We start from the raw sequence: 25,311 nt of genomic DNA, 5'->3' as shown, positions 1-25,311 counted from the left end.
AAGTAATCAGATTAATAAGATAAATTCCAGGTTGTGATAAGTGTCTTGAAGTCAATGAAAAGGATATCAAGATTGGACAATTAGGGCTTCTCTGGTGGCGCAGTGGTTGAGAGTCCGCCTGCCGATGCAGGGGACACGGGTTCGTGCCCCGGTCCGGGAGGATCCCACGTGCCACGGAGCGGCTGGGCCCGTGAGCCATGGCCGCTGGGCCTGTGCGTCCGGAGCCTGTGCTCCGCAATGGGAGAGGCCACAACAGTGAGAGGCCTGCGTACCACAAAAAAAAAAAAAAAAAAAAAGATTGGACAATTAGAGGGAGTACACCTAATGCACTGCCATTTATGGTGAGAGCTAAAGAGTGAGGAACTAGGCATGGGAAGACCTGTGCAAAGAGGGCTCTAGGTAGAGGAAATGCTGCGTGAAAGGGCTTAAGAACAGTGAAATTGGGGATTAGTGAGCAGGGAGAGAATGTTGTGATGAGGGAGAGGTAGCCATAGGTAAGATCATGTGATCTTTTGTCTTTGAAAGCCTTTATGTCAAGGGTGTGTGACATGACACTACACTGTCAGGGTGCAGTGGCTCATTTTTAGTGAACAGTACATTCTTGTCACACTTATACTAAGATGCCATGATTTTTTTTTTTTTTTTTTTTTTGCGGTATGCGGGCCTCTCACTGTTGCAGCCTCTCCCGTTGCAGAGCACAGGCTCCGGACTCGCAGGCTCAGTGGCCATGGCTCACGGGCCCAGCCGCTCCGCAGCATGTGGGATCTTCCCAGACCGGGGCACGAACCCGTGTCCCCTGCATCGGCAGGCGGACTCTCAACCACTGCGCCACCAGGGAAGCCCGATGCCATGATTTTTAAGCAATAATTTTAAAGTGATGATAATAAGTAGTTGTTTAATATGGAGGTAGAGATTAAGTAAGCTACCCTCCCTCCCTTATCCCCCAAACATACTCCACCAGCAGACACACTCATTGGCCTTTGGGCGATATGGGTCCCAGCCCTCTTTTAGAAGTGTAGAGCTGGCAATCCATTTTTAGCATTTCTTAAGTGACAGGCACTATTCTAGACACTGGGAATAGAGCAGTGACCAAAACCAGCCCCAAATCCTAATGTGTATTCTCTCACATGAATTAGTAAAATATATTCTCTCACACAATTTTATATGCATATATACATATATTCTCTCACATGAAATATACACGCACACAAGTATTCTCAGAGAAAAAATACAAAGTGGGGAAGGGAGATGAGGAGGGTTGGCGTGAAGAAGGGGCGGGAGTAGAATGTTTAAGAAAGGCTTTACTGATGGCAAGATGTATAAGCAAAAGTATAAAGAAGGCAAAGTTACAAATCCTAGGGATATCTAAGGAATGAAGAGAACTGTCCTCCAAGTAGAGAAGATCAAGTGCAAAGGCCACAAGATTAGATCATTCCCTGCGTATGTGAGTGTTAACCAAAGTTTCAGAAACAGAGACCTGATTGAAATTTTAAAAAAGTGTTTATTTGGGGTTTGTTAGGACTGTAGCCTGGGTGGCATAGATTCAAGAAGCATTTGAATTTTGTTCTGCCAGACTACAAAATGGGGGAGGCTTATAAAGGCAAAAACTGCAGGGTTACAGTTCATTACAAGTTATTTATCAAGAATTATAATTGGAGCTGGCAAAGAGTAAGGGTGCTTGTCAACTAAAGATTGAATGGAGTTTGAAATGGTTGCATAGTTACAAGGGGAGATCTTGAGACCATGAGGTAGCAGCTGACAGGTGTATTTCTGAATATGTCTAGTGATGTCCTTGGGTCTGGTCCAGTTCAAAGAAAGTTCAAGTTCTCAGTGGTACAGACGTGTCTGAGACCAGATCCTCAATGGCTGCCCTACTCTAGTTTTGTATGCCTGAACTATGATTACTCCATTATAATTTCATTTTGTCATCATGAGGAAAAGAAAGGTATGGATGAGAAAATGAGAGAGTAGGTGATGAGATCAAACAGGTAACAAGGTTTAAAGGTAAAAGGTGTGAGTAAAAGGAGTCAAGGTATCTATAAAGTTATCATCCAGAGCAACCAAAAAGTAAAGAGGAAGACATTTTTGGTGAACAGACATAAGCCAGGATTGGCTTTCAACCATATACAGTTTTAAAAGTCTGTTAGATATCCAAGTGAAGATATCAATTAACCAGTCTGGAGCTGCGGGGATAGGTTCAGGGTGCAGATATAAATTGGGGCTTTTCAAGCTATAGATGGTATTTATAACCATGTGACTGGATGAAATTAACTATTGAGTAAGTGAGGATGGCAGAATGCCAACATCTGAGCCCTAAGACTTCCTAACATTTATCAGAGTGGTGGAGTTCAATCAGCAGAGGAGACTGAGAAAGAGGATCTAATTCAACAGAGAAAACCAAGATAAGATGTTGAGAGAGAATTAAAAGAATAATCATCTGTGTTAAAAAGGTTGAAAAGATAAGGACTTATCATTCACCATTGAATTTAGCAACCTACAAGTTAGGCAATGTCAAGAAAATAATAATTTCTCAACGTTCCACAGTAAGGTTAAAGAGAATCCGTTCATGGTCCAAAGACAGCTCACATGCCCTGAGTTCCCAGAATTTGTCATAAATGAAAATATATATTAGTCTGTCTATGACAGACCTTTCTATATGTGTCACAATACAGAAATTACAATTAGTTTGGTTTGTGTGACCCACATTACTCTATCCAATTCCACATGGTATAGCAGAAATGTTGATGCCCTCCCTGTTTTCATTAGGCATGACCATTTCAGTATGACGTATACAATCTCCACCTACCAATATTTCCATCTCTGGACTCCAGGTTTTTTTCTGGAATGGGAAGATCTTTCCATTCACACATAGGACAGGCCAGAAGTGCCTGGAAATAAACACCTCCAGGTAACAAAGGTGAGATAGTTGTGAGGAATGGGTTTAACTCCATTTCCCAGTCTCCCTGTTAGATTAACCCCAGCCAGCCATTCTTACAGCTGTCTCATTTCGCACCCTTTTATTGCTTGTATTCCCTTCACTCTGGGACTTTCCCAATTCCCTGCTAGAGTACCCTCCACCTGTCAAGTAAATCACTGCACTTGAACTTTTGAATTTTACTTCTCACAGAAAAAATGATTTGTACTCATACATGATATCTTTCTTGGATACCCAAGCAAAGAACAGCAACAAAGCATGGTCATCTGTCTATTTTCCTTATTGAAGTAGGAAGGCTCATCAAGAAGATCTCAACCTTTTCCCATAATTCTGATTAAAACTAACATGAGGGGGCTTCTCTGGTGGCGCAGTGGTTGAGAGTCCGCCTGCCGACGCAGGGGACATGGGCTCGTGCCCCGGTCCGGGAGGATCCCACATGCCGCGGAGCGGCTGGGCCCGTGAGCCATGGCCGCTGAGCCTGCGCGTCTGGAGCCTGTGCTCAGCAACGGGAGAGGCCACAACAGTGAGAGGCCTGCGTACCACAAAAAAAAAAAAAAAAAAAACTAACATGAGGACACATTTTCTTGGGGTCTTTTCAACTCTAAGCGATTGAGACTCTTGGATGGTGCTATGTTAGTAGTGTTTATTGCTGCTGTAACAAATTCCAACAAACTTTGTGGCTTAAAAAATACAAATTTATTATATTACAGTTCAGTAGGTCAGAAGTTTGTGTCAGCATCATTTAACTGGTTACTATTCCCCAGGTATCATAAGACAAAAATCCAGATGTCTTGATTAGGGATGAAGCTTAGGGCTTAGGGATTGAATCTGCTTCCAGTTTATTCAGTTGGTTGGCTGAATTCCAGCAATTTGTGACTTTAAGAATGAGGTTCTCATTTTCTCACTGGTTGTCAGTAGAAGGTTGCTCTCAGCTTCTGGAGGTAGACCTCATGCCTTAGCATGTAGCTTCCTTCATCTTCCCACCCAGCAATGGAGAGTTGACTTCTTCTCACACCTTGAATCACTCTAACTTCTTTTTCTCCTTATCTTTCTCACACTAGTCAGAGAGATTTCTCTGCTTTAAGAAAGGCTCAAGTGAATAGATTAGTCCCATCTGGATAATCCAGAATAATTGCTCTATTTCAAGGTTTGCAGCCTCAATTTAATCAGCAAAGTACTTTCACAGAAATACGTAGATTAGTGTTTACTTGAATAAGCAGAGGAGATGAGTCTTGGCAGGACATCGTTAGAATTCTGCCTACCAGAGGAGTCATGTACTTCATTTGCCCCTACAACTTTTGCAAATTTAGAGCTACAGAGAAGTGCAACTGTAAAACCAAATTTCTAGGCAGTAAGGTCAACTTCTAGGTCTTTTATGTACACTCCGGGGAAGATGGTAGTAGTTGTAGGTCTCTATCCTTGCACAATCTTTCGTGAGGGATAGAGTGTTTCTCAGTATCTTTTTTTATCTCTACATCAGGATTGTTCCAGTCAACACAAGGTTGTACTGACAGTACATTCTTTTAGTCATGAATTGTAAGTGAGGTATATTACACAAAAAGAAATAAAACAAAAAAGACAATAGACTATGCTTCTGAGTAAAATGTCAAAAATCACTAAAAATCCCAGGTGGCAATATCATCTACAAGTTCCAAGTACAGAATGAGATCAAGTACAGAATTTTATGAAGTGGAAAAATCATCTCTGAAAGCCAAAGAGTTTTTTGAGTCACTTGCTTTTGGTTGGACCCAGGGCTGAAGTTTTGGGCCTCTGTGAGATGTCCAGCCTCTGCTTTATTCGCAGGCTTATTCTCAAGAAAGCTGCTTTCTAACCCAGCCTCTCTAAATTTTGAGTGTTCATGCAACTTAAGTGGTCACTGTGTTTGAGGAGGAAAACTGGATTCTGTTTCTTGATGCCTCATGCCCTGCCCAGCAAAGCAAGTGACGATTGGAGCCCTGTGGAAACTTCCTCCACTCAAAGCTGGCCATTTTATTTTTTGTTTGTCTTGTTTTCTGTATGTCTTGTTTTCTGTTGTCTAGTTACAATTGTTTGTTATTTGCCACTCTTTAGGCTTAGTTCAGGGAGCAGGGTTCACGCAGCTTTTCTTGAGGACCCATCAACTTTTTTTTTTCTGTAATAGATTTTATTTTTGTTTATTTAGTTTTGGCTGCGTTGGGTCTTCGTTGCTGTGCGCGGGCTTTCTCTAGTTGCGGCAAGCGGGGCTACTCTTTGTTGCGGTGTGCGGGCTTCTCATTGCAGTGGCTTCTCTTGTTTTGGAGCACGGGCTCTAGACGCAGGGACTTCAGTAATTGTGGCTCATGGGCTCAGGAGTTGTGGCTGGCGGGCTCTAAAGTGCAGACTCAGTAGTTGTGGCGCACGGGCTTAGTGGATCCGTGGCATGTGGGATTTTCCCGGACCAGGGGTCGAGCCGGTGTCTGCTGAATTGGCAGGCAGATTCTTAACCATTGCACCACCAGGGAAGCCCCAGGACCCATCAACTTTTAAAAGCTCACTGCATCCCCTCTAAACAACTCCATTTTTCTACCTGAGAGCTAAGGTCATTAGGATTTCCTGCTGCACTACTTAATTATCACTATCTCGCCAGTGACAAAAAAAAACAGACAAACATGCTTGGAAAATGCAGAGTGGTGGATGGGAGATGGGGCAAAGGGGGAAAGGAAAAAATGGAGAGTATTATTTTGAAATCAATACCTCTCACACTTAGCATGTGCTGAGATAGTTAAACCAAAGCTCATTAAGTAGAGGGTGCTGGACATAAAGGAGTATTTACATTAAACCTTTTTAATATTTTAACATCTTTATTGGAGTATAATTGCTTTACAATGATGTGTTAGTTTCTGCTGTATAACAAAGTGAACCAGCTATACATAAACATATATCCCCATATCTCTTCCCTCTTCAATCTCCCTCCCACCCTCCCTATCCCACCCCTCTAGGTGGACACAAAACACCGAGCTGATCTCCCTGTGCTATGTGGCTGCTTCCCACTTGCTATCTATTTTACATTTGGTAGTCTATATATGTCCATGCCACTCTCACACTTCATCCCAGCTTACCCTTCCGCTTCCCTGTGTCCTGAAGTCCATTCTCTACATCTGCATCTTTATTCCTGTCCTGCCCCTAGGTTCTTCAGAACCTTTTTTTTTTCTAGATTCCATACATATGTGTTAGCATATGGTGTTTGTTTTTCTCTTTCTGACTTACTTCACTCTATATGATAGTCTCTAGGTCCATCCACCTCACTACAAATAACTCAATTTCGTTTCTTTTTATGGCTGAGTAATATTCCATTGTATATATGTGCCACATCTTCTTTATGCATTCATCTGTCAGTGGACACTTAGATTGCTTCCATGTCCTGGCTATTGTAACTAGAGCTGCAATGAACATTATGGTACATAACTCTTTTTGAATTATGGTTTTCTCAGGGTATATGCCCAGTAGTGGGATTCCCGGGTCATATGGAAGTTCTATTTTTAGTTTTTTAAGGAACCTCCATACTGTTCTCCATAGTGGCTCTATCAATTTACATTCCCACCAACAGTGCAAGAGGGTTCCATTTTCTCCACACTCTCTGCAGCATTTATTGTTTGTAGATTTCTTCATGATGGCTATTCTTAATAGTGTGAGGTGATACCTCATTGTAGTTTTGATTTGCATTTCTCTAATGATTAGTGATGTTGAGCATCTTTTCATGTGTTTGTTGGCAATTTGTATATTTTCTTTGGAGAAATGTCAATTTGGGTCTTCTGCCTATTTTTGGATAGGGTTGTTCGTTTTTTGATATTGAGCTGCATGAGCTGCCTGTGTATTTTGGACATTAATCCTTTGTCATTTGCTTCGTTTGCAAATATTTTCTCCAATTCTGAGGGTTGTCTTTTTCTCTTGTTTATTGTTTCCTTTGCTGTTCAAAAGCTTTTAAGTTTCATTAGGTCCCATTTGTTTCTTTTTGTTTTTATTTCCATTTCTCTAGGAGATGGGTCAAAAAGGATTTTGCTGTGATTTATGATGAGGAGTGTTGTTCCTTTGTTTTCCTCTAAGAGTTTTATAGTGTCTGGCCTTACATTTAGGTCTTTAATCCATTTTGAGTTTATTTTTGTGTATGGTGTTAGGAAGTGTTCTAATTTCATTCTTTTACATGTAGCTGTCCAGTTTTCCTAGCATCACTTATTGAAGAGGCTGTCTTTTCTCCATTGTATATTCTTGCCTCCTTTATCAAAGATAAGGTGACCATATGTGTGTGGGTTTATCTCAGGGCTTTCTATCCTCTTCCATTGATTTATATTTCTGTTCTTGTGCCAGTACCATACTGTCTTGATTACTGTAGCTTTGCAGTATAGTCTAAAGTCTGTCAGCCTGATTACTCCAGCTCCGTTTTTCTTTCTCAAGATTGCTTTGTCTACTCGGGGTCTTTTGTGTTTCCATACAAATTGTGCAGTTTTTTGTTCTAGTTCTGTGAAAAATGCCATTGGTAGTTTGATAGGAATTGCATTGAATGTGTAGATTGCTTTGGGTAGTATCATCATTTTCACAATGTTGATTCTTCCAATCCAAGAACATTGTCTATCTCTCCATCTGTTTGTATTATCTACACTTTCTTTCATCAGTGTCTTATAGTTTTACAGTCTCAATTTCAGTGCTTGGATAGGTCTGTTTATATTTTCTATTTCTTCTTGGTTCAGTCTCGGAAGGTTGTGCTTTTTTAAGAATTTGTACACTTCTTCTAAGTTATCCATTTTTTTTGGCATATAGTTGCTTATAGTAATCTCTCATGATCCTTTGTATTTCTGCAGTGTCAGTTGTTACTTCTCCTTTTTCATTTCTGATTCTGTTGATTTGAGTCTTCTCCCTTTTTTCCTTGATGAGTCTGGCTAATGGTTTATCAATTTTTTCTGTTTTCTCAAAGAACCAGCTTTTAGTTTTATTTTTCTTTCCTATCGTTTCCTTCATTTCTGTTTCATTTATTTCTGATCTGATCTTTATGATTTCTTTCCTTCTGGTAACTTTGGGGGTTTTTTGTTCTTCTTTCTCTAACTGCTTTAGGTGTAAGGTTAGGTTGTTTATTTGAGATGTTTTTGTTTCTTGAGGTAGGATTGTATTGCTATAAACTTCCCTCTTAGAACTGCTTTTGCTGCATCCCATAGGTTTTGGGTTGTTGTGTTTTCATCGTCCTTTGTTTCTAGGTATTTTTTGATTTCCTCTTTGATTTCTTCAGTGATCTCTTGGTTATTTAATAGTGCTTTGTTTAGCCTCCATGTGTTTGTATTTTTTACAGATTTTTTTCCTGTAATTTATATCTAGTCTCATAGCATTGTGGTCAGAAAAGGTACTTGTTACAATTTCAATTTTCCTAAATTTACTGAGGCTTGATTTGTGACTCAAGATATGATCTATCTTGGAGAATGTTCCATGATCACTTGAGAAGAAAGTGTATTCTCTTTGCTTTTGGATAGAACGTCCTATAAATATCAATTAAGTCCGTGTTGTTTAATGTGTCATTCAAAGCTTGTGTTTCCTTATTTATTTTCATTTTGGATGATCTGTCCATTGGTGAAAGTGGGGTGTTAAAGTCCCCTACTATGATTGTGATACTGTCGATTTCCCCTTTTATGGCTGTTAGCATTTGCCTTATGTATTGAGGTGCTCCTATGTTGGGTGCATAAATATTTACAATTGTTCTATCTTCTTCTTGGATTGATCCCTTGATCATTATGTAGTGTCCTTCTTTGTGTCTTATAATAGTCTTTGTTTTAGTCTATTTTGTCTGATAATGAGAATTGCTCCTCCAGATTTCTTTTGATTTCCATTTGCATGGAATATCTTTTTCCATCCCCTCACTTTCAGTCTGTATGTATCCCTAGGTCTCAAGTGGGTCTCGTGTAGACAGCATATATATGGGTCTTGTTTTTGCATCCATTCAGCCAGTCTGTGTCTTTTGGTTGGAGCATTTAAGGTAATTATTGATATGTGTATTCCTATTACCAGTTTCTTAATTATTTTGGGTTTGTTATTGTAGGTGTTTTCCTTCTCTTGTGTTTCCTGCCTAGAGAAGTTCCTTTAGCGTTTGTTGTAAAGCTGGTTTGGTGGTGGTGAATTCTCTTAGCTTTTGCTTGTCTTATAAAGGTTTTAATCTCTTCATCAAATCTGAATGAGATCCTTGCTGGGTAGAGTAATCTTGGTTCTAGGTTTTCCCCTTTCATCACTTTAAATATGTCGTGCCACTCTATTCTGGCTTGCAGAGTTTCTGCTGAAAGATCAGCTGTTAAGCTTATGAGGATTCCCTTGTATGTTATTTGTTGCTTTTCCCTTGCAGCTTTTAATATTTTTTCTTTGTATTTAATTTTTGATAGTTTGATTAATATGTGTCTTAACATGTTTCTCCTTGGATTTATCCTGTATGGGACTCTCTATGATTCCTGGAGTTGACTGACTATTTCCTTTCCCATATTAGGGAAGTTTTCTACTATAATCTCTTCAAATATTTTCTCAGTCCCTGTTTTTTTTTCTCTTTTTCTGCTGGGACCCATATAATTCGAATGTTGCTATGTTTAATATTGTCCCAGAGGTCTCTGAGACTGTCCTCAATTATTTTCATTCTTTTTTCTTTATTCTGCTCTGTGATGGTTATTTCCACTCTTCTATCTTCCAGGTCACTTATCCGTTCTTCTGCCTCAGTTATTCTGCTATTGATTCCTTTTAGAGAATTTTTAATTTTATTTATTGTCTTGTTCATCACTGTTTGTTTGATCTTTAGTTCTTCTTGGTCCTTCTTAAATGTTTCTTGTATTTTCTCCATTCTATTTCCAAAGTTTTGGATCATCTTTACTATCATTATTCTGAATTCTTTTTCAGGTAGACTGCCTATTTCCTCTTCATTTGTTTGGTTTGGTGGGTTTTTACCTTGCTCCTTCATCTGCTGTGTATTTCTCTGCCTTCTCATTTTGCTTCACTTACTGTGTTTAGGATCTCCTTTTTGCAGGCTGCAGTTCATAGTTCCCATTGTTTTTGGTGTCTGCCCCCAGTGGGTAAGGTTGGTTCAGTGGGTTGTGGAGGGGACTGGTGCCTGTAGTTTGGTGTATGAGGCTGGATCTTGTCTTTCTGGTGGGCAGGACCACGTCTGGTAAACCTTTTTATTATTAATTTTTCCCTCTGTCTTTGTGAAAAGAGCACCGGGATGTTTGGCACGCAGTGCTTTTGTAGGCAAACAGTGATAGCCTCTCTGTCTATAGTGGCCTTGATCCATCAAAATTCTTGTGCTCATGAAAATCAGAGATTTAATCAGGTCATAGATGAATTCTAGGGCTACAGTATTCAATAGAAATATAATGCCAGCTACATATATAATAGAAAATTTCTAGTAGGTACATAAAAACATGTAAAAATAAATGGGTGAAATATATTTCAATATGCTATTTCAGTTCACGCAGTTTATCCAAATACTATCCGAAATGCAGACTCACACTTGCCTCTTTTTTTTTACTCAGCTAACTTTGGGTTCTCCTCATGCAGAAGTTTAGTTACATCCTTCGATGTATGCTTCAGTGAAACTCTTCTACTGTAACTTCTTTATTGGAAATCAGGTGTTACCTGCCAGTTACCAAATTAGAATAAAATTATTCCATTCTCATCTTACTTAACCTTTCCCTCTATTAAAAAAAAATTCCATCTGACTTAGTGTGATGTTTCAGAACCATTCTCCAAAGAATAAAACACTAACTGTGCATGTGAAAACAAAACAAAAGTCTTCTCTTTGCGAAACCACCCTCTTTTTAAATTTTTCTTTGGTACAGGTGTCTCATTCATAGCTAAGTGTATTTCAGCTTTGTCTTCATCTGCTTCCTACTCCATTTTTTTGCAGATTTGGACCTTAACCAGAAATCGCATGTGAAACTTTTTTTTTTTTTTTAAACAACTGAAGTTTATTGTCTCACAGTTTTGGAGGCTTGAAGCTCAAGATCAAGGTGTCTGCAGGGTTGGTTCCTTTTGAGAATCTGTTACATGAGTCTCCCCTAACTTCTACTGGCTTGCTGGCAATCTGTGGCATTCCTTGGCTTCTCACAGCATCTCTTCTTTTGTCTTCACATAGTGTTCTCCTCGGGTGCATGTCTCTGTGTTCAGATATTCCCTTTTCATAATGATGCCAGTCATAATGGATTAGGGTCCACTTTAATTACTTTATCTTAACTAATTACATGAGCAGTGACCCTATTTCCAAATAAGGTAGATCACATGCTGAGTTACTAGGGGTGAGGACTTCAACATATGGATTCTAGGAAGACACAATTCAACCCATAACAGTAGTATTTGATGATTGAAAGGAAGTCGAATGTGCTGCAATAGTGGGAAATGAATATTATTTACGTAATTGTCTTAGCTTGGGCTGCTACAACAAAATACTGAGTGGCTTAAACAACAGATATTTATTTTTTACCGTTCTGGATGCTGGGAAGACTGAGATCATGGTCCAGTGTGGTTGAGTTCTTGGTGAAGGCCCTCTTCTTTTTTTTTTTTCCCCGATACGTGGGCCTCTCACTGTTGTGGCCTCTCCCGTTGCGGAGCACAGGCTCCGGACGCGCAGGCTCAACGGCCATGGCTCACGGGCCCAGCCACTCCGCGGCATGTGGGATCTTCCTGGACCGGGGCACGAACCCGTGTCCCCTGCATCGGCAGGCAGACTCTCAACCACTGCACCACCAGGGAAGCCCAAGGCCCTCTTCTTGACTTGTAGACAGCTGCCTTCTCATTGTGTCCTCATATGGTGGAGAGAGGACACATGTGAAACTTTTTAAAACTATCAATCACTTGATATTTCTGGAGATTTTGATTTAATAATACTGATTTTCAACTGAGTTATCTGTATATTTAAGAAGACTCAAGACTGATGTTAATGCCCAGGTAGAACTGAGAAGCACTGATCGAAAAGCACTTTCACCCTCTCCATCCTCTTTTATGCCTCAGGATATTGGTCCATTGTGTTTCTTTCATCTGTAACTCCTCAAATCAGACACCTGTGCATATTTAACTGGACTTCATTGTAGTACCAGGGTGCTAATATAGTCCTAGCTTCAAGCTTTATCACCTGGTCTCAGCCTCTTAGGTTGAAAATGCTCTCATTTTTAAACCAGAATTTAAAAAACCAAAGTCTCATGCTAGGGCATGTATGGTTTCTAATGATTCAGATTAGGAGCCTTTATTATTTTTATTAAAAAATACAATATATTTTATTGAATTAAAACCTCTAATGTGTTTTGCATTGGTATGCACTTGGTGTCTCTGAATTTTTTACGCCGTTTTATACCTATGCCATTTGTATCTAATTTGTACCAGCTTAGAATTACATAAACATATTCACATTAGTATTTCAAGTTAAAAAATGAATACTTTCCTCTTGAAATCACTCAGTTTAATTTTTTAATCAAAACATTGGGTATGTATCATAACTCTAAAATAAATCTTTAGGACATGTAGCTATTATCACCTTATAACTCAAGATATGTGCCTTGAGAATATTTTTCATGATTCGTTTATAATTAATGCCTTCAAACATTTCCCATATAATGATGATTTAACCTTCTAAGACATTGAAACCAGTCAATATAATTTTACCACATAATACTCAACTAGTTCTATGAAAATGCAAATTAAAGAGCAGAGTATTAGGCAAATCGAATTTGCATGCATATGGTGTATATACATAAAATGATTCAGAATATTGGATATCATTACCCAATCATTATACTCATAGACCATAATAAGGAACAAGAGGAATTTGCCACATAAAAGACATTAACAAAATGGAAAATTTTACAGGCATAAAATTTATATCCTAAGCCCTAACATGGACCTGAATGCCAAAATCTATATAGCTAAGAAAAGAAAGGTAAAAGCAGCATTTCTTTCAGCATTCTGAAGAATAACACTGTAGGGAATAAATTTAATGAGGCTGGATATTTTCTAGATCTCTTAAAAAGACTGGAAAATACACTATTTTTTTCTATTTAAACATTGGGATAAATCACTAAAGTGAACATGAATATGTAGTATAGTAATTTAGAGGTTAAGAACAAATTTTTTAAATTGGATAGCTGAGGTTTGAGTTGTAGATTTACTGTTTACTAATTATATTATCTTGCATACATTTCTTAATCTATGCTTTTCTTGTACAATATAGAATCTATCACAGGAACATTGTTAGTATAGATACTGTAATCACGAAAATATTAATACACTGTCTCCATATAGTGAATGTGAAGTATGTGAAGTACCCATTATTTTCCATTGAAACAAACAGAAACTCATACTTTTATCTCTTTTCAAATGCTTTTTAAAAAGTATAGCTTAAGCTTAAATCTTCTCATCTTAAATGATAAATAAATGCATTCACTAGGAAAAATTCACATATCAAGGCACAACACATTTCATAATTGGGATATTTAGAATGCTTGTTAAATTCCACCTTTAATATTTTGGAAGTAGAAGTGTTAGAACCCCTAATGCTAAAGTACAAAGAAATCACTTAATATTTATTATTCAAAAATCAACTGTGGAAAAACATGCACAGCAAATTTAAAGAGAAAGAAAAATTTGCATTCTATCTTGGGGTCTCAAGATGTGAACCCTTAATTTAAAGTTCTACCTTTTACTTTTTGTGAAATTTTGAACAACTCAGTAAACCTCAAAGAGGTTTACTTTCCTATCTTTTACATAGAAATAATAGCAAATTAATAGGTTGTTATAATTTTTAACTTACTGAGGTTAATTATAGAAAAATATTTTGTAATGTGAAAAGAGTTCTTTAAGTATTGTTCACGTATACTTTAAATGTGCTCATTAGAAAATGAAATAAAATATAGATTCTTCACTTGGTCTGATTTTACTTAAAATAGAAAAAAAAAAAGGAAAAAAATGTAATGTTGGAAGTCCCTTCAGAAATGGAATTATATCTCATTTCTAGCTTAAACTTTTCTAAAGGCTTGTATCATATTTGTTTCAGAAATTCAAAAGAGTAAAAATATTTCTTATGTAATATGGCCCAGCTTCAAAATAGACCCATGGCTATGAAATATTACAGATCCCTAAGAATGAATTGGAAAAGTATCTGAACTATTAGTAGGTAAAAAAACTCTTAAGTTTGCAGGATAATATTCTCAATATGAATTCATCAATTTAAATATGTATGTGTAGGGGCTTCCCTGGTGGCGCAGTGGTTGAGAGTCCGCCTGCCGATGCAGGGGACATGGGTTCATGCCCCGGTCCGGGAAGATCCCACATGCCGCGGAGCAGCTGGGCCCGTGAGCCATGGCCGCTGAGCCTGCGCGTCCGGAGCCTGTGCTCTGCAATGGGAGAGGCCACGACAGTGAGAGGCCCATGTACCACAAAAAAAAAAAAATAATAAAATAAATAAATAAATAAATAAGTATGTATGTGTATACAAATATATATTTATACCAATGTAGAGGGAAAGAACCAGGGTGATATATACCAAAGTATGACAAACTACCTCTGAAATAAGGTAAAAGTAGCCCTCATTAAAAAGAATTTTCACTTTTTATTTTAGAGATTTCTGAACTGATTAGTCTTTTCAATGTATTAATCTTTTACATGTATTATTTGTATAATTGAAACACTAATGAATAGAAAATATATTGAGTCTTCAGGAAGAATAGTCATTCATAGTTAATATCTACATATTGGAATATCAAGCCCACGTTTCTAATATTTGTCAGATAAAATCTCTGATAACCTTGAAAAATCTAACCTCAAACCACAAAGCTGAGTAGTCAAATTCAAAATACATATCCAAGAAATCAAACATTATACTAATATTATTAGCTAAATCAATATCATGTCTTAAAATTATAAATGAAAAACTGATTTACTCTTTTTCCATGTCTACATGAACACTGTAGATGGAGCCAAAATTAGTACTCATTCAGAGTTGGAACTGCCAACATTAAAGCTATATCTACTTGCAAAATCAAACTTTTGACCAAACATCCTGATAATATATGCATTTATTTTACTCTGGCTCAAATACGAGTTTCTGCAAACATGCACACTTCTAACTCCTTAATGTTGATCCATCTTTGAGTCTGCTGGTATATTTCTTTTAAAAAATTGAAGGTAGTTACATATTTACTATAATATGTGTAAAGTATATATCAAATGCTTTCTTAAATTACTACCTTAAGGATAAATCGGTAACTGTTTATTTTGTTTGTGATGATCTATCAGGTGCTTGAAATTAAATGTAGTTGAGATTCTCTGCCTCTATAATATTTCAGGGTTATCACTACATGTATATGTAGTTGCATATATGATTAAAGCACGTATGTGATTTTGAACTTTAATGTGTTTATAGGAGTGGAAGCTGAGGTAGGAGACTGAGAAATCATAGATGTGAGAGGAATGGCTTATTGGATAAGAATTTGAAAATGATACTTTATTAAATTTCTGGGTAGATATATAATTTTATCTACAGACTAAACAACTAAAATAATTGTATATTTATGTAAAACCCTGCTAGAGTTGGTCTCCTGATAATTAGGGAATTGAGTCGACATCATGGCATATGGTGAAGAAATTAAAATTTTTCAAGCTTCCAGGAATCTCTACTTATTCCACTAAAATAGACCTGCAGACCATTTAAGTGGTTAAAAAAACACAAACAAACCAAAAACAACTTTGAAATTATTAAAACAGTGATCAAGTTAAATGTAATTTGACTTCTTATTCTTCCCAAAGCACTTCAGTGCAAGATTTCAGAAATTAAGCCCAGATATTGATAGTCTTCCTATTTATCACATTTATTTATTCATATTTATTTTCTTAACACATATATTTTTGACTGTGTCCATGTGCTAAGTACTGCTTTAGTTGTAGAAATTAAAATACATTTTTAAAAAAATCCCTGCATTCTTATAAGTTTAGATGGCCACTGAATATAATAAATTTTTGAGTTATATAGTAAGTTAAAAGGAGACCAGTGCTAAGGATAACCATAAAATAAAAAACTAAAGTTGTGTGTGTAGGGGGGTGTATGGAGTACTGCATTGCAATGTGGTCAGGATAGACTTCCAAAAGAGAAGGTGTGAAATGCACAGAATTTAAAGAGACATACACGTATTTGAAGGAAGATATTTCCACGCAGAGCGAGAAGCCAGTGCAAAGATCCTCGAGGTTGGGACATGGATATTAAGGGAACTCAAGGAATCCTTGTGTAACAAGCGTCCCGTGAGAAGAAAGGAGAGTAGTAAGTAAGGAAACTGGGAGCTACTTAAGGTTTGCTCTTGCAGGCCATTGTAAGTACATCAGCTCTTATTCTTGGAGCCATTCTTGGGTTCTGCATAAGAGTGGTATGAGGTAGATTATTATTATTTTTTGTTTGTTTGTTTGTTTTTGTTTTTTTTGTTTTTTGCGGTACGCGGGCCTCTCACTGTTGTGGTCTCTCCCGTTGCGGAGCACAGGCTCTGGACGCACAGGCTCAGCGGCCATGGCTCATGGGCCCAGCCGCTCCGCGGCATGTGGGATCTTCCCGGACCGGGGCACGAACCCGTGTCCCCTGCATCGGCAGGCGGACTCTCAACCACTGCGCTACCAGGGAAACCCGAGGTAGATTATTTTTAAATACTGTAATAACTTTGGTAGATAGGCAGAGCATTTGTAACTGACCAGGGTTCTTGGCCTCCTTAATCAATAGAAATTGATAAGAGGCCAGAGGAGAAATTCAGGCAATGCTTTACTGGGACTCGTGCTACAGATGGAGCTGGTCCATCTGAAGGGGCAGATCCTGAGGGGTAGGGAGTGTGCCCACTCCCCCTTTGTGTTGCTGCATGTAGGGATCATGTGCAGTACCCTGCTTTTACTCCTGACACCTCAGAAATAGCAGTTGGGTTTTTTTTTTTTTTTTTTTTTTTTTTTTTTGCGGTACGCGGGCCTCTCACTGCCGTGGTCTCTCCCGTTGCGGAGCACAGGCTCTGGACTCGCAGGCTCAGCAGCCATGGCTCACGGGCCCAGCCGCTCCGTGGCACGTGGGATCCTCCCGGACCGGGGCACGAACCCGTGTCCCCTGCATCGGCAGGCGGACTCTCAACCACTGCGCCACCAGGGAAGCCTGTTTTTGGTCTTTTTATATATTGTTCATAATTTGCCCTAACTGCATATGTACACAGTTGTTTTCAGTCCCTTATAGATTCTTTGTATTCTGTGACTCGAGGAGACATTCCTCCAGCTGCAAGCACTGCAGCAAAGAGTTCCCGACCCCAGGTCCCAGCCTGTCTCACATTGACCACACGTGCGCAAGTGTGGAAAGAGGGAAATTAACTAAATGCCTTTTGGGACGACAGTTTACGACTCCTGCCCTAAAGGCCTCATGTGGCTTGTGCGCACCTCCTTTTCCCTTTGGATTCCCGTTGTAATCAGTGTTGTGGCATGTCCTCTCTGTGCTGCCTGAGCCATCACCATGGTGAAGCTGAGCGAAATTGAGGCCAAGCAGAGGCTGCAGCGCTTCTTCGAGGGTGGTCATTTGCCATCTGGTGGGGCTTTATTCCTCTCGTGGTTTGCCTGGTCTACTTCGGGGATAAACGATTATTTGGTCACCTGGATTTGGAAACAGTCAGTGAACGGGGATGACAGAAGGAGGGTGCTCTGGCTGGGATAAGAGGTGGGACATTGTTCAGACATCCACCCGTGGGATGACAAGGGGCTCTGATTTCACAGATGCATCTGTGGCAGAGTGAAACCTGTACTGACTTATTTATAAAAAGACTGTTAAAAAATGTTTTAAAAAATCATTTAAAAAACCTTTTTTTTGGCAATATTCTGGGAGAGACATTATGCTGGGTTGAAGCAGGTTGTTAGCAATGGAGTTCAGAAATAGTTGGATTCTGTATGTATTTTTAATATATAATCAGTGGGATTTTCTGATGGATTTCATGTGGAAGGCAAGAAAAAGGGGTAAGGCAATGATGACGATACTTTTTGTTTGTTTGTTTGGGTTTTTTTTACATCTTTATTGGAGTATAATTGCTTTACAATGGTGTGTTAGTTTCTGCTGTATAACAAAGTGAATCAGCTCTAGGTATACATATGTCCCCATATCTCCTCCCTCTTGTGTCTCCCTCCCACCCTCCCTATCCCACCCCTCTAGGTGGTCACAAAGCACCGAGCTGATCTCCCTGTGCTATGCGGCTGCTTCCCACTAGCTATCTATTTTACGTTTGGTAGTGTGTGAACACCCAGATGAATGGAGCTGTAGTTAATTGCTGTATGTAAAGCAGTGTTAGCTCAATCATTGGTATTTTGGTTTTAGTCACGTTACTTAGTAACAGTATTTTGGCACTATTTAAATGTAAACTAACTTTATTAAGGAAGCAGCTAGATACCTGACTCTGAAGTTGAAATGACACCTCTGGCTATAAATCAAAATAATCTGGAGTGTTATCAGGTGAATAGTATTTAAAAACCACAAACCCTGGGAATGAGGGCTGATAAGAAGAGAGAACAAGTCAAGGACTGAGCACTGAGCCCTCCCCCAGTGTGAATGTGATCACACATAGAATACCCAACAAAGGAGCTCAGAAAGGAGCAGCATTAGGAGAGAAAAATCAGGAGGGTAAGGTGTCCTGAAAGCCAAATGAAGAAGGAGCATGGGAGGAGGAGGGGTTCAGTCACACCATGTCCTACTGAAAGATCAGAACTGAGAATTGATCTTTGGATTTTGCAATTGGAATAGTATTGGTGAGCCTTAAAACAGCAGTTTTAGAAAAGTGGTGAGAGAAAAAGCCTCATTAGAGTGGATTAAAAGGAAAACAGAGGGGGAATTGGGTTTAGGGAATGTAGAAAACCTGTCAAGGAATATAAAAGGGAGCAGAGAAATGGGGGGTATAGCTGGAAGGGAATGTGGGAGTTAAAAAAAAGGTTTTTGTTGTTGTTTCTGGTTTTTGCAATTGACAGAAATGATCCAGTAGAAAGAGAAAAATTGACGAGTTGGGAGAAAGAAAGAAGATTGCTTGAGCCATGTGTTTTAGTAGATGATAAGATCTAGGATCCATTGCACAGTTGAAAGTGTTGGCCTTAGACTGGAGTATGGAAAGGTAACCTATAGTGAAGAGAGAAAACAGTATGTGTCTAGATGCTGGCAAATGTCTAGATTTGATGGAAGGAGATAATTAATGTTCTTTTATTAAAGATTGCCTCAATTTTCTAATTGGATTAATAATCAAGACCATCATTTAAGAATCAGAACCAGCTAGGAGGTTTTATCGATTTGAGGAAAGAAAAGAAGAATTTACATAATAGCCTAGAGCAGGAGTCAGCAAACTGTGGGCCATGGGCCAAATCCAGACTGTTTCCTGATTTTGTAAGCGAAATTATATTGGCACACAGCCATGCTCATTCTTCACATATTGTCCATGGCTTAGCTGAGTAGTTATGACAGAGACCATATGGTTCACAAAGAATAAAATATTTAATATCTGGCCTTTATTGAAAAAATTTGCTGACCCCTCATCTAGAAACTTAGAGAGTGGACCATGCTAATCAACCTCAAAGCCCTTCTTGAATTCAAGTGAGAATGGTCTAGATGGTTGCAGACTGTTTTCTAGATTCATTTACCTATACAGGTGCCCAGGCAGAGTAGAGGGAGAATTGATTTTAACCAGGACTGTGTTTGTGCCAAACAAGTACAACGAAGAAAGAGAAGGCCGAGGAGGGATCAAATGATTAACTGTATTATATGATTATGTACCTGGTTACATGGTTATGGGTTTTACATGAGAACATTCACTTGATTGGTAATAATTCACCAGGCTGTACATATATTGTATGTATATTCTAGTAAGCATGCTATAATTCAATAAAAAGTTAAAAATAATTAAATATGGAATTTAACTTGGGAAAGGAGGGCAAGGAGGAAATCTGGGAGATGAGGACTGTATCAATAGATCTAGGCCATAGTGGGGTTGAAAAATTGTTGAAGATTATCTAATAAAAGAACTGCACTGGAAAGGTAAGCAGTTGTAGATATTGTACGTATTAGTTTGCTAAGGCTGCCATAACAAAATACTAGACTGGATGTCTTAAACGACAGAAATTTATTTTTTTCACAGTTATGGAGGCTTGAAGTCCAAGGTCAAGTTATTGGCAGGTCTTTTTGTTTTGTTTTGTTTTTTTATTCTGAGACCTCTATCTTTGACTTACAGATAACCGTCTTCTTCTGTCTCTACATGGTGTGTTTTCTGAAATTCAGATATCTGTGTCCTAATCTATTCTTATAAGGATGCCATAATACTGGATTAGGGCCTACCCATATGATTTCATTTTACCTTAATTACCTCCTTAAGGGCCCTATCTCCAAATACAGTCACATTTAAAGGCCCTATCTCCAAATACAGTACTGAGGGTTAGGACTTCAACATATGAACATGGGTGGTGAGAGCATAATTCAGCCCATAATAGTGAGGGGTGCTTAAAATTAAGGTTGAGGGAAAATTATTATACAATAGCAAGGTCGAGGGTGTGATTATGGAAGAGAAGAGCTGAGGTGGTATGCAGGGCAAGATCATTGGAAGAGAAGTGTTCAAGGAATCGTCTTCTTTGTGTATAATGAAGTCGCCTATAATTAATACAAGAACAGTGTCGGAAGAATTGACAGTAAGTGGAAGCTAAAATATAACTGGGAATGATCATGAGCAAAGAAAAAAATATCTTTGGGGTGTAATGGTATGGACCAATGACATGAAATTCACCATTGTTTACTTTTGAAAATATAGAAGGAGAATGGTCTGAGAGCAGCAATGGGAAGCAAAGAGGGCACTTACCCTCAAAATCTGGGACCATTAGTATGTGACTTGTGGGAAAAATGATCCACCAATTGAGAAGGCCACAAGTGGGAAGACTCAGGGAAGTCATGTACCAAAGGACGATGGGAATAATCAGAGAAGCGATTGAGGGTTTAATGCCATTGAGATGTTTTAGAAATGCAGTGGTAACACTGTAAATACTTAGAGACATATATGTATGTGTATGTATATATATATTATATATATATATACACACACACACACACACACATAGATATATGTGCATATATACATATATGTATACAAAACATAGACACAGACATATAAGTATGTCATAATATATGTGTGTGTGTGTGTATATATATATATATATAAATGATTTTGCATGTGTGAGCCAGAATGGACACTTTTCCAAAATATCTTACATATGTCCCTGTTGTAATTAAGCAGTATAGTTAAAGAGCTTCAGGAGGAATATTAACTACTGGGCAGTTTTACAACTCCAGAAAGTGCTGAGGGGAGTTGGCATACAGTGACACTTTTCCACCAAAGTCTATTAGGGCTTTTTGTTTCTTCCCACTCTTCCCGCTTATATCTCGGTGACTTCCCATGCATGCTGCCTCACTGCTAGTATGCTGTTAACTGTAGTTTCCTTCCCCCCTTTTTAGTTTCAAGGAAAAACTAAAATGTAGACAATTAATAGTAGAGAACAGATGACCACATCTCAGAATTGGGGTAAATTCAAGAACAACTCAGAACCGGCCTAGACCTTCTCATAGTAAGCCAAGTGCCAAAAGATTGTGGCAACATTTTTCTTTTTGTCAAATATTTTAACTCTGTGTCCTTCAGTGCATTATGAAGTTTTCAGATCTTGGTTGGTTGAGTTTGCTGATTGACCCCTGGGTACCATTTAAACCAAAACCAATAAAATCATAAATGAGTATACGTGTTCTAAAAATAGCACACGTGAAGCATCTCCTTTAAAAATCAAAGCCAGGGCTTCCCTGGTGGCGCAGTGGTTGAAAGTCCGCCTGCCGATGCAGGGGTTCGTGGCCCGGTCCGGGAAGATCCCACATGCCGCGGAGCGGCTGGGCCCGTGAGCCATGGCCGCTGGGCCTGCGCGTCCGGAGCCTGTGCTCTGCAACAGTAGAGGCCACAGCAGTGAGAGGCCCGCATACCGAAAAAAAAAAAAAATCAAAGCCAAATATTCCTTATAGAATTTATATAAAGCATTAAAAAAGGAAAAATCAAAGAAGATTATTTCAAGTGTTCAAAAATTATAATTTATATTTCAGTTAAACTGTTATCAGGAAACAATATTTTATAGCAGCTCTTTACAAAGGTTTTAAAGGCTATAAATTGTTGCTTAATACATCAGAATATAATTATTTGAGATGACTGAGAGTAGGTATTCCCCTCTTCTTTCTTAAATGTTCTATTATAGAAAAAGTTTGTAATAAGGATATTTATATTTTTATAATTAAAATCAACAATATGTGTTGTTTTAAGAATTTTTAGAATTTATTTAAAACCACAGTTGTCTGATGCGTAATAAGCAGAAATCTCGTTGAGTGCTAAATAAAGTTCTCAGTAAAATTTTAACTTCTTTGACAATTTCTATCCTTCAACTAAGTAATTAGCACTCTAAAATTATTTTTTCCCTTGTTTAACCTCTACACATGAATCACGTGAATCTGCTTGCTCAATATTTTTTTCTGTTTCTATATCTCAGCACAGAAGCAGGCAGCCTTGTTGAAAGTACAGATGTTCTCAAAATAATCATGTTCCAGACATAGGGAGAATGGAGAATCTCAATGGATTTGAAATATTTTCTAAACTTGGATCAGAAACTTTTTTTAGCACATTTTAGCCTCCCAAAGTAGAAACTTAAAGGACTGAGAATAAATCCACTTGTCTCCTCTCCTATTAAAATAGCAGCATTCCTGTTGTGTTAAATAAATAGGTTGCTTCGCTAAGCTGAAAAACTAGTTTTGTTTGTTTTGTTTAAAAGAATACACTTAGAGTCGTCAGGATATAGAGCCCTACTTTTGATGTTCATTTGGAATTTGTATACTAGAAGAGAAAAATGTGAACAATAATGCATTAGTTTTGGTGTAAATCCTAATATACTTCATCTATTTTCTTCTCTGTTTCTTGTACAAGATTTATTTGGCTCAAGTCTACTCTTACCTTTAATCTCTAAATTTTGTTTCTTCCTCTTGAATTTGTTTCTAGTTTTGGATGAATTTTAGCATAAATCATATTGCATATAATTTTTTTCATTTTGCTCAATTATATGTTAAAATTGGAAACTCTATATATGTCTGCATGCATAACTATCCCAAATCTGTTTTTCTACCTTTAGGTCATCAGAAAGATAAATCACTAATTCATATATATTTTTTCTATATTAGCTATCTTTTTAAAATTTGTGGTTTTATAAAAAATCTGCTTATCCTTTTTATTTCCTTAGGAGTTTTGACATGTGAATAATCTTAAATACTGTATGAATGGACCTAGAGAGGATTGTTGGAGGAGGTCATCAAGAAGACATGACCACTGGTTGACATGCGAGATGGACCTGGGCAATCAGAGGCTCCTCACCCCTCCTCTCCCCTTGGAAGGTAGGTTCTGCCTGTGGTTCCCACAGTGGGAGTCATTTTCAAGGATGCAGCCTTGAGAGAGGTACGTGATGTTGAAACCATCTCGACTGAATATGTGACTGAGCCCATTTAAGCCCTCTATATAAAGTTTTAAGATTCTGGCAGGTGAGTGTGGCGATCGACTCATCTTGCGGCCGCCCAAGACAAGCCTGGTAAGTAAGTTTCCTTGCTTATGAAACCTGCCACCTACCAGTCAGGAGTGGTCTGCCTCTTCCTTTAGTTTCTCTTTGCCCTCCATGTACGAGGGCCAGTTTGTGAACCAGCAAGGATAACTACCAATAAGTTATGCATCAATGGGTCTGCCATGAGGAGAGGTTTTCCTCTGCTGATCAAAATACATATGTAGAATAAAACCTGTGTTAACGGGACAGAGTACTTAAATCCTTTGCTCTGTCTGTCCGTGATTCTATCAGTTTACAGGATAAGAAGTTGCTGTAGCAGTTTGCCAGCTTTTTCTAACGTACAACATATATTTTGTCTTTCCAGCTGATGTATGTAACAGAAGACAGAGGCTATGTATTACTTTTTGTACTCTTAGAGTATCCTCAGAAGCATCCAATAAATAGGGCTGACTATATTTACATTTTAAAATTTGCCTATTAAAATATCTTTTAGTTATTGATTTCTGTTGGTAAAAATCTTATTAATATCTCTTAGGAAATTACATGATCTGAACCTATCTGGTAAGTAAAACTATGACTATTAAGGAGAGCATGCTATCAAAGTCATGCCCTGCAGTACTCTCACCTAGTATTAATACTGCTAGTGAATATATCCTATACTGACTGAACGTAATTCTAAACAAAACTGTGTAATCTCAATAAAAGAAAAATCCCCCTTTACTGAGAAAAACCTGACTGTGGAAGTATATCTGGGCTATGCGAACACTAGTAATACCAAGTATTAGACATGCTATTAAACCATGTGTGTTTATATCGTTTACATTTTTGTAACATTTTTCATGGTTCCGAATAGTTTTTAAATTGGTATTTTTGTGTTTTAAGTATGTTAAAATTAGTTTGATTTCTACCTGCAATATCTAGGGACCTTCAGGGATTTATCTCTACCTGCTTATTCTTCAGTATTTCTGGAATCTAAATAATATACAGAAGTCAAAAAACAATCTTGTAATATTTTTATGCTGTTTATTATGTATATGATACATATATAATACATATTAACTTCTCTATAAATAATTTATATTGATAAGCTATAGTTCAAATATTGAAAAGTCTTCCCTAAAAAGAATGACTCCTCTTGGGACATGTACAAAATATTTCATCAATAATTTTCTTTATGTTAAGTGCTTTTTGTGAGCTCTGCAACCTGAGTTGGTTATACAAAGAACAGCAACTTCTTGAATCTAGAAGATTCTGCAACTCCAGGTAACGTAGTCGTGCCAGAAATCAACTATAGGTCATGTTCGCTTATCCCATGCCATCTAAATACCTCATTCAAGCGTGTGAAAGAATATAGCAATCATTCTATATAGTTACAATCAAGGAAAAGAAAGCTACGGCCAGCTGAGAAACAATGCCCTCCCTTCCAACCCACACCAAATGAAAAGGTATGTCCAGGTGTAAACAAACATAAATTGTGGTTGGTTAGAATGGGACTTAAATGTAGAGTAGAAGTTTTGTTTCAATATGAAGCATGGCTCAAAACCATTGGTTTTTAGGGAGGGTGGAAAGGGAAGTTCAATTTGCAATGGGGTCTGGGAATCTGATTAGATTATATTGATGGGGATGGAGGAAAGAGCCAGTGAAAAGGCCCAAGAGGGATATTCTGCAGGTACTGATATGGGAGAGGTGCAGGAGGTCTGGTATGGCTTAAATATTTTGTGAGTTATCTGGTAATCAAAGTGAGGCACTGTGTGTGGGCTGCTTTTCAA

The sequence above is a fragment of the Hyperoodon ampullatus genome (assembly GCF_949752795.1).
Source record: "Hyperoodon ampullatus genome assembly, chromosome: 12".
NCBI classification, from domain to species: domain Eukaryota; kingdom Metazoa; phylum Chordata; class Mammalia; order Artiodactyla; family Ziphiidae; genus Hyperoodon; species Hyperoodon ampullatus.
The sequence above is the reverse complement of the archived record's forward strand: the minus strand, read 5'-3'. Positions refer to the sequence as shown.